The following is a 16,385-nucleotide window of genomic DNA, read 5'->3' on the forward strand; positions in this document are numbered from 1 at the left end:
CACCCATGCTGCAGGATGTGGGAACTGTCCACTTCTCTCATAGAGGGGGAGCTAAGCTGGAATAATCCATTCCAGCTTAAATTCACTAAACTATACTTTCCAATAGGTTGTTGCCACCTACTGGTAACCAGGCAAATTACATGAACAATTAAGTTTAACATAGTTTATATGCACAGTTGTGGAAGACATAACAGAAATGATATCTGATGACAGTATAACTCTGGGGTGTTACATCAGCACATCTCACTGCGTAATCAGGAATATGCTGCCAATAATCAACAGAACTAAATGAGGGAGCAGTGACTGTGCTAAGCGATCATTCCTCCCCAGTCACTTTGCATAGGCTGATGCAAACAAGTGCTGATTAACTTTTTTTTTGTTTTGTTTTTTGCAGCCCCTTGAAATAGAGCAATGTGATAATGCGGCCCCAAGACCAAAAAATTTTGTGCACCCCTGCTTTAGAGGGTAGAATCCAGACCAAGTTTTCATCCCCAGTAGAAGAGGAGATAATCCCAACTAATGCTGGGCCCCCTCTTGCCCTGTGCCCCCTAGCAGTCGCATGGTCTGCCGCTATGGTAGTTGCGCCCCTGTTGGCAAACATACTGTATATTGGAAATATTTTTATCTACTAATTGTTATATGCATATTTTTTATTTTTAGGTGATTTTTTTGGAGAGATGTGTCTTTTTACTTGCTTGCACATACTCATTATTATTATTATGAGCTTACAGTGCATAGTTTCAGGATCAACCCTACCAGTGATGTCACTTGCATGATATCAGAGTGGAGAATTCTCTCTTGTACTTCTATGATTGATGGATCACATCCGAGAGACCTGCTGGCTGGGAAGCTGAAAAAAATATAAAAATTTAGGCTATGTTCAGAAGCTTAATTGCATCAATTGAAGGGCAATTATAAAAACTAAATACATTTCAAACCAAAAATGTGTCCGTGAGCATTAAATTTAGGCCTCATGCACACGGCCGTTGTGCGCCCCATGGCCATACCGCGGGTCTGCAATACGCGGGCCACCGGCCGTGTGCACCCCCAATCATGGATGCAGACCCATTCACTTGAATGGGTCCACAATCGCGGAGATGCGGTGCGGAAGAGAGTGCTTCCGTGGTATTTCTGTCCGTGCCTCCGCACCGCAAAAAAATAGAACATGTTCTATTTTTTTGCGGTGCCGACAGATCACTGACCCATCCTGAAAATTGCGGTCCCCAATGCACGGAATGGACGCACAACGGCGCGTGCATGAGGCCTTACCCTTTAGGCCAGTTTCAGACAAGCAGGACAGTGAATTCCTGTAGTAAACTTTGCTCCTTTGACCGGACCGCCATGCATTATGATTTACAATGCTGTGTATCTCTGCCCGACCTCACCTGTAATGATTTGTACTCACCTAATGCCCTGAGTACAAATCATTACAGTTGAGGTCGGGCAGAGACACACAGCATTGTAAATCACTATAATGCTGTGCAGTCCGGTCGGAGAAGCAGAGTTGATTACGGGAATTCACAGTTCCGTTTGTTGCACACTCTCATCTGAAACTGGCCTAAGGGTAAATCGGATGCTTACAGGCAAATTTTGGGTGCGGAAAATTTTTGTGACTATAATAATTGCCCATCAATTGATGGAATTAAGCATCTGAACATAACCAATATTTTTTTTATTTTTTCAGCATTCTAGCTAACAGAAAAGTCTGGCTTGACTTACAGAAGTATGGTGGTCTAGGATGAGCCTAAAAAGGTTTTTCTTTAAAAAGGGGTTGTCCAACCAGGAATTTGTTTTTAAACAGGGGAAGAATAAAAAAAATAAAAATAAAAAAAAGGATTTTCCTTACTGATCCCCCACTGCTTCATTTCTGTGCCACCCGGGTTCTCTGCTCTCTACTTCCTGGACCCACTCGACACATGACATTTTACAGCTCAGTCAAACAATGGTGGCAGTGGGGACCTGCCTCAGAGTGGTCAAATTTCCATAGATCCCAGTAGTACAGACTGGTAGGGGACCTGGGAAGCACTGAAGAGGAGCGGCTGGGTATGTTGCAAAAAAAATAAAAAATCCCAGATAGACAATACCTTTAAATGTATGAGTCCCCAGCTAGTGCTAGTAATTTTTAGAATTGTTATTATTATTTTTAAATAATAATAAACCTATTTTACATTTTATTTTTTTATTTATTTATTTTTTAATACAGACACAAAATGAAACAAATATTTCCAAACAAATACAGTGAACTATAACCCACATTATAAGATTTTTTTTTAACTTTCAGTAGAGTTCCAAAAACAATAAAAATAAATAAATCTGTGTTAATTGTAAAGAAAATATTTGTATTTTAATGAGATGGTATTAACTTTTATGAGACACTCTACCATTGAATTGTCTCTAGAGGTGAAGCCACATTGTTTTTTATTTTTATTTTATACCTTAACTTCCCACTAAATATGATCAAAACAAGCAAAAAAAAAAAAAAGCGTGTAAATGAGGATGTGAGAAGCATGTCTCCTCTGAGCTGTTGCACATTGATTATGTTTCGCTTCATTTTCAGGTGAACATGTGGCTGAAAATATTACAGCTATAAATACCACAGAGACAGGTAAACCCCTTTTTTCTGTGAGAAATATCTGTAAAAAAAATTGATGGTGATTTTTGTGCATTTTCTGGAAATTCCCTTAAGGGAATATTATTTTTTAACTTTAAAATTAAAGGAAGTTTTCACCTAAATGTAGCTGTAATTCCTTTTTTGGACGTATAATAAATTGTGATTGGACGGTCAGAGAGAGAAAGTAAGCATGGGTGGGGTTTGTGGACAGCCTGAGCTGCTGGGTCCTAAAGCCCATTCCAAATGAAGCCTGAAGTACTAATTTATTGTGGAAACCTATAATATTGCTCTTATTAATAATTTGTGACCTTTTTATACTCTTGTTCTCTTTTTCAGAAAATATCACTTATTTTCAGAACTTTACATTGTTGTTATACATCGTATCATCCATGGGAGGTGTCTGTGCTCTTGTTATCGTCGTCTCCTTGCTGATTCACTGTCAAAAACATTTCAAATGTAAGTCGTTTTTGTAGTTTGGATTTCAAGTGTTCAGGTGGAATATCGGCTTTCCGTGAGGAGACTTGGTGGTATATTGAGACTTTTTTTTTTTTTCAAGCAATGCTCCATGGGAAAAAAATATGCAAATTAATGTTAGCTATCTCAAAAAGACCCATCTTTAGAAAGCAGTATTTTGGGGCTCTTGCCTCTCATCAGTATAGAGCAGAGGGTGCTGGCTGGCTGTATGAGATACCTTAAATTCAGTTCATATGTACCAGTAGGGTGTCCTGTCCGGTCCTGTACCCCAATTATTACTGTGTTCTTGTCTTGTACCCCATATGTCATTGTTGTGTATCCCACGTGGCAGGGTGCTTTTGTTCTGTTGCTCCCACATATCAATTTGCCATGGTCCTTTTACCCCATGTTTTTGTGTGTCATTGGTCTATGAAAAAAGAAATTATGGAAAATTAAAATTTTTGTAAATTTTTTTTAATAGTAAAACAGAGGTCATCATTTCAAGACCCTGCACCTACTGAAGAGGTGAGTATTGTTGATGGTCATGTGGAAAACTGTGGTCATGTTTTAACGTTCATCAAGTTTCATTAAAAAAATATGTAAATGTTCTTATTTCTCCAGCTAAAATTTGTGGCCGTGACAGGAAGTCCAAAGAACTGTCCACAGGGAGGGACTCCAACTCTAAAGGACTCAGACCCAGCTGCAGTAACCGTTGAGGTTACATATGACAATGCCCATATGGGTTACAAGTCCACCACACAGAATGTTCCAGGACCAGATGAAGAAGACTCCATTGTCTATGCTGATCTAAAACACAATGCCAAAAACACAGGTTTCCAGTTTGAGGACGACATTGAAGTTGAATATGCCGTAGTACATTTGAACAAGGACCGAAATTATGATTTGTAAGAAATGAGACAATCAGACGTCCTTACATCTAAATAATGAGGTCAGACATGTTTTTCGAAGATGGACGGTGGTAATTTTTCTAGTTTGGTTGTCATTGGCCTACTGGTGTTCACCGTCAATGTTCATAGCTATGGTCTACCAGAACCCATAGAAATGAGAACAATATTTTTAGATTTTAACTCTGAGACATGAATTCTTCATGCAAATGAAAATTTCTAGTGGCCTACATTTTTGTAGGACCATGAGATCTTCTACAGGAATATACTGGTTACACATGGTTATGCAATGTACAGTTGTTTTATTCCAACAAGACCTTTTCTATGAATGTACATCACCAATGAGGGTAAATTGTTTCTCAAACTTTCTGAAAGCCTGGGTTGTATCTATTATGGCCAAATGTCGTGTTTTGATTTGGCTTGGAGTTTCTGAGTTTGAAATGTCATATAAGATAAAGGTTCATTAATAAGAGATAGAGTTGCTGCTGAACGAGGTTTTCTTGGGGTTGCTGTAAGTTGTAGCCCTCATCAATTTTCAGAATAATCGATGAACCTTTCTTGGGCTGTTTGGGGCTCCTTGAATGTCTTAAATTATGCACATTTTGAAGGATGGTGCTTTCTTGCGCAGGCCATTGGAATCAGTGGTTCTTCTGAAGAAAATCTCCAGAAGACTCCAAAAAGTATAGATGAGGGTTAGGTGCAGAGAATGAATCCTTTAGTATTGGAATAGGATCCCAGCTTATGGACTCTACTTAGGATGAGGTGCCAAGTTTAGACATTTCTAAATGTGTCTTTACATTTTTTGGATTTTTTTTTACCGAAATACAGTGAATATAAATGTCTTATATTATGGACAGCACTGCCAATATATACTGCTAATTGATTATATAATTTCGTACAACAGTAAAATGTTTGATGCTCTTCACTCAACATGAATGTTGAACTTAGCTATCATGCAATGCATCAGCAATCCTTTCCTACTGATTTCAAACTTGTTAAAATTGGTTAATCAAAACTGGATAAGTTATCTCAACCCAAAATCATGGGGGCCATGTCTACTTGAGCTACTGTATGATGGACAAGGATGTAATATCTCATAGAAGACCAGATCAAAGTCATTAAATGCTCCAGAGCAACAAAATATATGGACCCTTTCCACGAGCCCTGCCTCCTCTTCAAACAACTGATCAGCGGGGAGACGGTATTCGAACCCCCGCCAATCTGATATTGATGAGTTTTCCTGAGGATGGGTCTTCAATAGTAAAAAGGAGACAGCCTTTTTAACATCCTGTGGTGCCTTCAAGAAACTTGACTCATGGAGAATTGGTGGTTCTCTTAAAACAAGCTCCTCTCCATGGTCTCATCGCACGTGGTATGGATGCGTTTTATAAAGATGCCATGATCTTGTACTGCCCGACAAATTTTGTGTTTTTGTGAAAATGTTTTACTACCAAGTAAAATGCTGCTCAGCATCTCATATGGTGTCTCCAGTACATAATGGACAACATGTAAACACTGCCTGAGATTAAATCCAACACATGTTTCTGTAATATCTGTGTATATAGAGAGGTATAAGTAGTCCTTTACCTGGTACAAATTAAGTGATCAAAATGATTGTAATCGTATAAAATGAACAATAAGAACATGATTGTAAAGTATATGCCAGATCATTAAAAGATATTCACGCTTTTTGGGAATGTTTACCATGCTGACCACGTTGGAAAGAAGGATGAGTTGTCACACTGAAGTCCCGTGGACCCACCAGAATAAATGATTTTGAAGGGCCACTCTCTGTGTATATTGGACCTTAAGGGCCCTGTTTTATTAGGGGTCCATCATTGTCAGAAATTGGGCCCACTGGTACTATGGTGCGCCAGTCCAACCCTGCCCGCATCAAAACTCTGAAGACGATTAGAGATGAGCAAATCGAATCCAATGAAGTGGAATTCGATCCGAATTTCAGGAATTATTTAATTCACCTAGAAGCCGAATTTCCTCGTGCTTCGTGTCAGCGAATCGATTAAACCTAAAATTCAAACTTACCGCCTCCATTTGCGCGCAAAGGGCCGCCAGCCTCCATCTTGCTTGAAGATCTCGGCCGAAATCCCGTGCGCCACGAGAGTACATCATCACGCTGGCCGGCGTGATGACGCAATCTCGCGACGCACGTGATTTCAGACGAGATCTTCAAGCAAGATGGCTGACCCGCACAAATGGACGTGGTAAGTTTGATGTAATGGTTTTTTTTTTATGTTAATTTCACACTGTTTGTACACTCAGATGCCGCGACCATGTATGAACGCGGCATCTGAGGGGTACAACGATGGGGGCGGCTCTATTGCAGCTCTCTGTCATTACACCCGCTACTTACAAAAAAATGCGCTTTGTGGCGAAGTAGTTAGTCACGAAGCAAATTTGTTTGTGAAATTTGGCAAATCAGCCGAATCGAATTTTCAAGAAATTCGCTCATCTTTAAAGACGATCGATGACCGGGGTCCTTGCAGGAATGTGGGGAAGTCAGGTTCCTTAGTAAAGAGGTTACCGTCTGGTCTGTCCCGTGCCAAGCAGTCACCCAGTTCATCTATTATATTAACCACTTCAGCCCCACTAGCTGAAACCCCCTTCATGACCAGAGCACTTTTTACACTTCGGCACTACACTACTTTCACCGTTTATCGCTCGGTCATGCAACTTACCACCCAAATGAATTTTACCTCCTTTTCTTCTCACTAATAGAGCTTTCATTTGGTGGTATTTCATTGCTGCTGACATTTTTACTTTTTTTGTTCTTAATTTAAATTTAACGATTTTTTTGCAAAAAAATGAAATTTTTCACTTTCAGCTGTAAAATTTAGCAAAAAAAACGACATCCATATATAAATTTTTCGCTAAATTTATAGTTCTACATGTCTTTGATAAAAAAAAATGTTTGGGCAAAAAAAAATGGTTTGGGTAAAAGTTATAGCGTTTACAAACTATGGTACAAAAATGTGAATTTCCGCTTTTTGAAGCAGCTCTGACTTTCTGAGCACCTGTCATGATTCCTGAGGTTCTACAATGCCCAAACAGTAGAAAACCCCCACAAATGACCCCAATTCGGAAAGTAGACACCCTAAGGTATTCGCTGATGGGCATAGTGAGTTCATAGAACTTTTTATTTTTTGTCACAAGTTAGCGAAAAATGATGATTTTTTTTATTTTAATTTTTTTCTTACAAAGTCTCATATTCCACTAACTTGCGACAAAAAATAAAAAAATCTAGGAACTCGCCATGCCCCTCACGGAATACTTTGGGGTGTCTTCTTTCCAAAATGGGGTCACTTGTGGGGTAGTTATACTGCCCTGGCAATTTAGGGGCCCAAATGTGTGAGAAGTAGTTTGCAATCAAAATCTGTAAAAAATGACCGGTGAAATCCGAAAGGTGCACTTTGGAATGTGGGCCCCTTTGCCCACCTTGGCTGCAAAAAAGTGTCACACATCTGGTATCGCCGTACTCAGGAGAAGTTGGGGAATGTGTTTTGGGGTGTCATTTTACATATACCCATGCTGGGTGAGTGAAATATCTTGGCAAAAGACAACTTTTCCAATTTTTTTATACAAAGTTGGCATTTGACCAAGATATTTCTCTCACCCAGCATGGGTATATGTAAAATGACACCCCAAAACACATTCCCCAACTTCTCCTGAGTACGGCGATACCAGATGTGTCACACTTTTTTGCAGCCAAGGTGGGCAAAGGGGCACATATTCCAAAGTGCACCTTTCGGATTTCGCAGGTCATTTTTTACACATTTTGATTGCAAAGTTCTTCTCACACATTTGGGCCCCTAAATTGCCAGGGCAGTATAACTACCCCACAAGTGACCCCATTTTGGAAAGAAGACACCCCAAGGTATTCCGTGAGGGGCATGGCGAGTTCCTCGAATTTTTTTTTTTGGCACAAGTTAGCGGAAATTGATTTTTTTTGTATTTTCTCACAAAGTCTCCCTTTCCGCTAACTTGGGACAAAAATTTCAATCTTTCATGGACTCAATATGCCCCTCACGGAATACCTTGGGGTGTCTTCTTTTCGAAATGGGGTCACATGTGGGGTATTTATACTGCCCTGGCATTTTAGGGGCCCTAAAGCGTGAGAAGAAGTCTGGAATATAAATGTCTAAAAAATTTTACGCATTTGGATTCCGTGAGGGGTATGGTGAGTTCATGGGAGATTTTATTTTTTGACACAAGTTAGTGGAATATGAGACTTAGTAAGAAAAAACAAAAACAAAAAAAAATTTCCGCTAACTTGGGCCCAAAAAAATGTCTGAATGGAGCCTTACAGGGGGTGATCAATGACAGGGGGGTGATCAGGGAGTCTATATGGGGTGATTACCCCCCTGTCATTGATCACCCCCCTGTCATTGATCACCCCCCTGTAAGGCTCCATTCAGACGTCCGTATGATTTTTTACGGATCCACGGATACATGGATCGGATCCGCAAAACGCATACGGACGTCTGAATGGAGCCTTACAGGGGGTGACCAATGACAGGGGGGTGATCAGGGAGTCTATATGGGGTGATCACCCCCCTGTCATTGATCACCCCCCTGTCATTGATCACCCCCCTGTAAGGCTCCATTCAGACGTCCGTATGATTTTTTACGGATCCACGGATACATGGATCGGATCCGCAAAACGCATACGGACGTCTGAATGGAGCCTTACAGGGGGGTGATCAATGACAGGGGGGTGATCAGGGAGTCTATATGGGTGATCACCCCCCTGTATAGCTCCATTCAGACGTCCGTATGATTTTTTTACGGATCCACAGATACATGGATCGGATCCGCAAAACGCATACGGACGTCTGAATGGAGCCTTACAGGGGGGTGATCAATGACAGGGGGGTGATCAGGGAGTCTATATGGGTGATCACCCCCCTGTAAGGCTCCATTCAGACGTCCGTATGATTTTTTACGGATCCACGGATACATGGATCGGATCCGCAAAACGCATACGGACGTCTGAATGGAGCCTTACAGAAGGGTGATCAGGGAGTCTATATGGGTGATCACCCCCTTGTCATTGATCACCCCCCTGTAAGGCTCTATTCAGACGTCCGTATGTGTTTTGCGGATCCGATCCATGTATCCGTGGATCCGTAAAAATCATACGGACGTCTGAATTGAGCCTTACAGGGGGGTGATCAATGACAGGGAAGTGATCAGGAAGTCTATATGGGGTGATAATGGGTGATCATAAGGGGTTAATAAGTGACAGGGGGGGGGGTGTAGTGTAGTGTAGTGGTGTTTGGTGCTACTTTACTGAGCTACCTGTGTCCTCTGGTGGTCGATCCAAACAAAAGGGACCACCAGAGGACCAGGTAGCAGGTATATTAGACGCTGTTATCAAAACAGCGTCTAATATACCTGTTAGGGGTTTAAAAAATCACATCTCCAGCCTGCCAGTGAGCGATCGCCGCTGGCAGGCTGGAGATCCACTCGCTTACCTTCTGTTCCTGTGAGCGCGCGCGCCTGTGTGCGCGCGTTCACAGGAAATCACGGCTCTCGCGAGATGACGCATATATGCGTGACTCTGCGCAGAGCTGCCACTTCCGGAACGCGAATCTGCGTTAGGCGGTCCGGAGGTGGTTAAAGTGGGTGGTTTGTACCCTGCCTGTATATACTGTATGTAGTGCGGTAAGTGTACTGTGCCATGTGCAGCAAGCCTTAGCAGGAGCCGGTGTAGAGGATGGGAGTAGTAGTGTCCATGATGTGTCACGGCTTCCTAACTTAGACCGTCGCTCCCTGGGGTCCATTGCAGTGAAAGTTCTTGTGCCAAAGAATGAGGCCAGAGTTGAACATAACAAAGTCCTTTTTACTAAGTGCAACGTAGAACTTGAAATACATACAGTAGGAGCAGGTTTTAGTGGCAGCATCTGAGGAGGTATGGAGGCAGTTTGGATGGCTGCAGTTTCACACTTAGATGATACTGGCCTAGTGATTGTTTGATGATGGGTGTCTTCATCTGTAGTCCCTCACCTTACAAGATTGTGATTCTTGAGTGTTGGTGCTCTACAAGCTACTTCCCAACTGTCTGGCAGGACCTCTAGATACTTGCCCTGGATATGGTTCCTAGGAGTGGGTGCTCTACGAACTACTTCCCCCCTCCCCCACTATCAGGACAGGACCTCTCATGTCTCCTCTCCACCTTGTACTCCTCTCCTAGACCAGACTCTGTCTCAGGATGGGTGGAACAGGGTGGTTAACTCTATTACAACCAGCCATCGCCAACCTGTCCCTCCCCTGCTGAATAAAATGACATGGTACAAACATAATACATAATAGAATGCCGATAAAACATTTATAAAATGCAGCAGTCGAGAAAACAGTAGCAGTCCCCCAGCCGTGAGATGTGAAACAGCCATTGTGTGGACTCATCTACAAGGAGTCCCGCTATCCTGAACCCCTAATGTGTCTTTTATGGACTAACCTACAAGAAAAAGAAGATATTTTAGCGAGCGCTGTGCTGATTGTTTTCTACTTAAGTAGGTTTGTCTTGGGAATCATACTACTACCACCATCAGCCATTGTCCTGGGCAATTCATTTCCTGGAAGGGGAAATATATATACAAACCAGTCATGTATACAACCTTGGTGATAAAAATGTCTCTCATGTCACTCTTTTAGTCGGCTGAGACCCAAGACGAAGTGTGGAGTCGCCGTGTGCATTTTGGGGAGATTTCGGTGACAACCCTGGAAATGCTACTCACTTAGACAATACGAATAATAATGAAACTCAGAGACCGCGGCCGACAGGGACTATAATGTGAAGCATCCGTCAGACTGATACATCGTACCTGCGCTGATACATTGTAGCAAAAAGAGATTTGCTGCTGAGCTTAGCTGGCAGAGATTCTGGTGGGAAGGTCTCTATGACTCTGCTGATCACTATGGAGCTCTGCTTCTGGCTCCGTTCATAGACCAGGTGCTGGCTGCAGGGAAGAGCTGGTCGTGGGGGAGGGGCTCCTAGATATAGGGTGAGGGGTACCCTGCTGGCACTGTTCACGGGGCACTATAAGGCCTCTTTCACACGGGCGTCCCGGATTTGCTCTGGATGCGTCGTGTGTGCATTGAGGGAAAACCGCGCGAGTAGGCACGCAATTGCAGTCAGTTTTGACTGCGATTGCAATCCGATGTTCAGTTTTTCCGCGCGATTTCCGTGCAATTTCTGAAGTTCGGGTTTGGGTTCGGTGTTCTATTCATTTTATTATTTTCCCTTATAACAAGGTTATAAAGAAAAATAATAGCATTCTTAATACTGAACGCTTAGTAAAATGTGGCTTGAGGGGTTAAAAAAAAATAATAACTCATCCACTAGATCGCGCAGCTGGCATCATCTTCGTTCTTCTTCTTTCAGGACCTGCAAAAGGACCTTTGATGACGTAATTGCGTCATTCAGAAGGACCTGCTCTGGCGTCACCACATGGTGAGCGCAAGTACGTCATTGAAGGTCCTTTGGCAGGTCCTGAAAGAAGAAGAAAGAAGATGACGCCGGCTGCGCGAACAAGCGGATGAGGTGAGTAATTTTATTATTATTTTTTAACCCCTCAATCGACATTTTACTAAGCTTTCTGTATTAGGAATGCTATTACTTTCCATTATAACCATGTTATAAGGGAAAATAATACAGTGATTAGACTTTAATGGGGTCCGGGGTTGCTCATCCCGATCGTCTCCTAGCAACCGTGCGTGAAAATCGCACCGCATCCGCACTTGCTTGCGAATGCTTGCGATTTTCACGCAGCCCCATTCATTTCTATGGGGCCTGCGTTGCGTAAAAAACGCTGAATATAGAACATGCTGCGATTTTCACGCAACGCACAAGTGATGCGTGAAAATCACCGCTCATCTGCACAGAGCAATTGGAGTGAATGGGTCCGGATTCAGTGCGGGTGCAATGCGTTCACCTCACACATTGGACCCGCGCAGAATTCTCGTCCGTGTGAAAGGGGCCTGACTGTGCTATATATTGAGGACTCTGCTGACAGTCCGATTCACAGGAGCACATTGCTGATGTGATGTAGGGCACTCTGCTGGCACTATAAGTGGGGGGACGGACCCTGGTGACACCATAAATGCGGGCACTCTACTGATATTATTATTATGGGAGCACTCAGCAGATTCTATAAATGGGGGGCCCTGGTGACACTAAAAATGGGGGCACTCAACTAATGATATTATTATTATGGGAGCACTCAGCTGACACCAAAAATGGGGGACCCTGGTGACACCATAAATGCGGGCACTCTACTGATATTATTATTATGGGAGCACTCAGCAGATTCTATAAATGGGGGGCCCTGGTGACACTAAAAATGGGGGCACTCAACTAATGATATTATTATTATGGGAGCACTCAGCTGACACCAAAAATGGGGGGCCCTGGTGACACTATAAATGGGGGCACTCAACTGATGATATTATTTTTATTACGGAGTACTCTGCTAACACTATAAATGTGGATACTTTACTCATATTATTATTATGGGGCACTCTACTGATATTATTATTATGGGGCACTCTGCTGATATTATTATTATTATTATTATGGGGCACTCTGCTGATATTATTATTATTATGGGGCACTCTGCTGATATTATTATTATTATGGGGCACTCTACTGATATTATTATTATGGGGCACTCTGCTGATATTATTATTATTATTATTATGGGGCACTCTGCTGATATTATTATTATTATGGGGCACTCTGCTGATATTATTATTATTATGGGCACTCTACTGATATTATTATTATGGGGCACTCTGCTGATATTATTATTATGGGGCACTCTGCTGATATTATTATTATTATTATTATGGGGCACTCTGCTGATATTATTATTATGGGGCACTCTGCTGATATTATTATTATTATGGGGGCACTCTGCTGATATTATTATTATTATGGGGCACTCTACTGATATTATTATTATGGGGCACTCTGCTGATATTATTATTATTATTATTATGGGGCACTCTGCTGATATTATTATTATTATGGGGCACTCTGCTGATATTATTATTATTATGGGGCACTCTGCTGATATTATTATTATTATGGGGGCACTCTGCTGATATTATTATTATTATGGGGGCACTCTGCTGATATTATTATTATGGGGCACTCTACTGATATTATTATTATGGGGCACTCTGCTGATATTATTATTATTATTATGGGGCACTCTGCTGATATTATTATTATTATGGGGGCACTCTGCTGATATTATTATTATTATGGGGGCACTCTGCCGACACTGTAAACGGGGGCACTCTGCTGATATTATTATTATGGGGGCACTCTGCTGATATTATTATGGGGGCACTCTGCCGACACTGTAAACGGGGGCACTCTGCTGATATTATTATTATGGGGGCACTCTGCTGATATTATTATGGGGGCACTCTGCCGACACTGTAAACGGGGACACTTTGCGGATATTATTATTATGGAGACACTCTGCCGACACTATAAATGGGGGCACTCAACTGATGATATTATTTTTATTACGGAGTACTCTGCTGACACTATAAATGTGGATAATTTACTCATATTATTATTATGGGGGAACTCTGCTGATATTATTATTATGGGGCACTCTGCTGATATTATTATTATGGGGGCACTCTGCTGATATTATTATTATGGGGGAACTCTGCTGATAATATTATTATTATGGGGGCACTCTGCTGATATTATTATGGGGGAACTCTGCTGATAATATTATTATTATGGGGGCACTCTGCTGATATTATTATTATTATTATGGGGCACTCTGCTGATATTATTATTATTATTATGGGGGCACTCTGCTGATATTATTATTATGGGGGAACTCTGCTGATATTATTATTATGGGGGCACTCTGCTGATATTATTATGGGGGCACTCTGCTGATATTATTATTATGGGGGAACTCTGCTGATATTATTATTATGGGGGCACTCTGCTGATATTATTATTATTATTATTATGGGGCACTCTGCTGATATTATTATTATTATGGGGGCACTCTGCTGATATTATTATGGGGGCACTCTGCTGATATTATTATTATGGGGGAACTCTGCTGATATTATTATTATTATTATGGGGCACTCTGCTGATATTATTATTATTATTATTATTATCTTTCAAACATCTGATATTATTATTATTAGGGGGGCACTCTGCTGATATTATTATTATTATGGGGGCACTCTGCTGATATTATTATGGGGGCACTCTGCTGATATTATTATTATGGGGCACTCTGCTGATATTATTATTATGGGGGAACTCTGCTGATAATATTATTATTATGGGGGCACTCTGCTGATATTATTATGGGGGAACTCTGCTGATAATATTATTATTATGGGGGCACTCTGCTGATATTATTATTATTATTATGGGGCACTCTGCTGATATTATTATTATTATTATGGGGGCACTCTGCTGATATTATTATTATGGGGGAACTCTGCTGATATTATTATTATGGGGGCACTCTGCTGATATTATTATGGGGCACTCTGCTGATATTATTATTATGGGGGAACTCTGCTGATATTATTATTATGGGGGCACTCTGCTGATATTATTATTATTATTATTATGGGGCACTCTGCTGATATTATTATTATTATGGGGGCACTCTGCTGATATTATTATGGGGGCACTCTGCTGATATTATTATTATGGGGGAACTCTGCTGATATTATTATTATTATTATGGGGCACTCTGCTGATATTATTATTATTATTATTATTATGGGGCACTCTGCTGATATTATTATTATTATGGGGGCACTCTGCTGATATTATTATTATTATGGGGGCACTCTGCTGATATTATTATGGGGGCACTCTGCCGACACTGTAAACGGGGACACTTTGCGGATATTATTATTATGGAGACACTCTGCCGACACTATAAATGGGGATACTCTGATGATATTGTTATGGGGGCACTCCGCTGACACTATAAATGGAGACACTTTTCTGATATTTTTATTATGGGGTAACTCTGCTGACACTATAAGGGCTCATGCACATGACTGTTGCCCATTTTGAGGTCCCCAAATTGCGGATCTGCAAAACACGGATAGCGGTCGTGTGCATTCAGTCTACACAGTAAGGGCTCATGCACACGACAGTATTTTGCGTTCAGTATACTGGACGTTTTTGGAGTTCAGTATGCGGAACATATACTGAACCATTCATTTCAATGGTTCAGCAAAAAATACTGAAGTGTCTCAGTGTGCATTCCGTTTCAGTATTTCAGTATTTCCGTGCCGTGAAAAGATAGAACATGTCCTATTCTTGTCCGCAAATCACGGTGCTTGGCTCCATTCAAGTCAATGGGTCCGCAAAAAAAAACGGAACACATACGGAAATGCATCCGTATGTCTTCCGTATCTATTCCGTTTATGCTGAACCATCTATTGAAAATGTTATGCCCAGCCCAATTTTTTCTATGTAATTACTGTATACTGTATATGGCATACGGAAAAACGGAACGGAAAAAACGGAACTGAAGCGGAAACACAACGGAAACAAAAAATGGAACAACGGATCCGTAAAAAACGGACCGCAAAACACTGAAAAAGCAATACTGTCGTGTGCATGAGGCCTTAAGCTGTGATCTGTGGAGAACCTACCCCTGTATCATCAATAACATGACTAGATCTGCTGGTAATTGGTGGGGACTGTCCCCTGACACATGGACTGGGGGAACCCAGCACTACTCTTGGTATTTCTTTACCCTGAGATAGGTGGCGGGGTTCCTCCAGCAGCCGACACCGCCCTGCAGTCAGCTGACCAAAGTGTGCAAGGTGTGTAAATCTAGGAGTACGGTACAGCAGGGCGGTATTACGTGTGCAGTCCTCTGCAATGTAAGAACAGCTTCACCCAGGGCGTAGACGTCACCATTCATACGTATGACAACCACAGACTTCCACGTGGGCGTCTCGTTGTGTTCAGGTCGTAGCTTTCAAAACTTTCGATGGCCGCCCACTGCATGACATTAAAATCATTGGGCAAAGTCAAAGGACACGTTCATATTTAAAGGGGTGGTCCCAACGTTAAAGGTTCCTTTAATATAATTCTACAGGATAAAACTGGTTAGATTTATGATTTACTTTCTGTTGCTAAAATGCTTCAGTTGTGAGATATTCCCCTTACTTTACTATAATGTGGTATTTAATTTGTATGGTAATATGCATGTCCACCTACTGAAGTGGTCGCACATGGTCAATTAGATCCATTAACTGTCACCAGCCATATCTACTGTTAGAAACTGTGACTGTCAAAGAGACAAAGCTGCAGCAGAGAGGACACATCCCCTGAGCTGTGATAGGGAGAGAGCTGCAGTCTAATGGACACG

The sequence above is a fragment of the Bufo gargarizans genome, unplaced genomic scaffold, assembly GCF_014858855.1.
Source record: "Bufo gargarizans isolate SCDJY-AF-19 unplaced genomic scaffold, ASM1485885v1 original_scaffold_1546_pilon, whole genome shotgun sequence".
In the NCBI taxonomy this organism is placed as follows: Eukaryota; Metazoa; Chordata; class Amphibia; order Anura; family Bufonidae; genus Bufo; species Bufo gargarizans.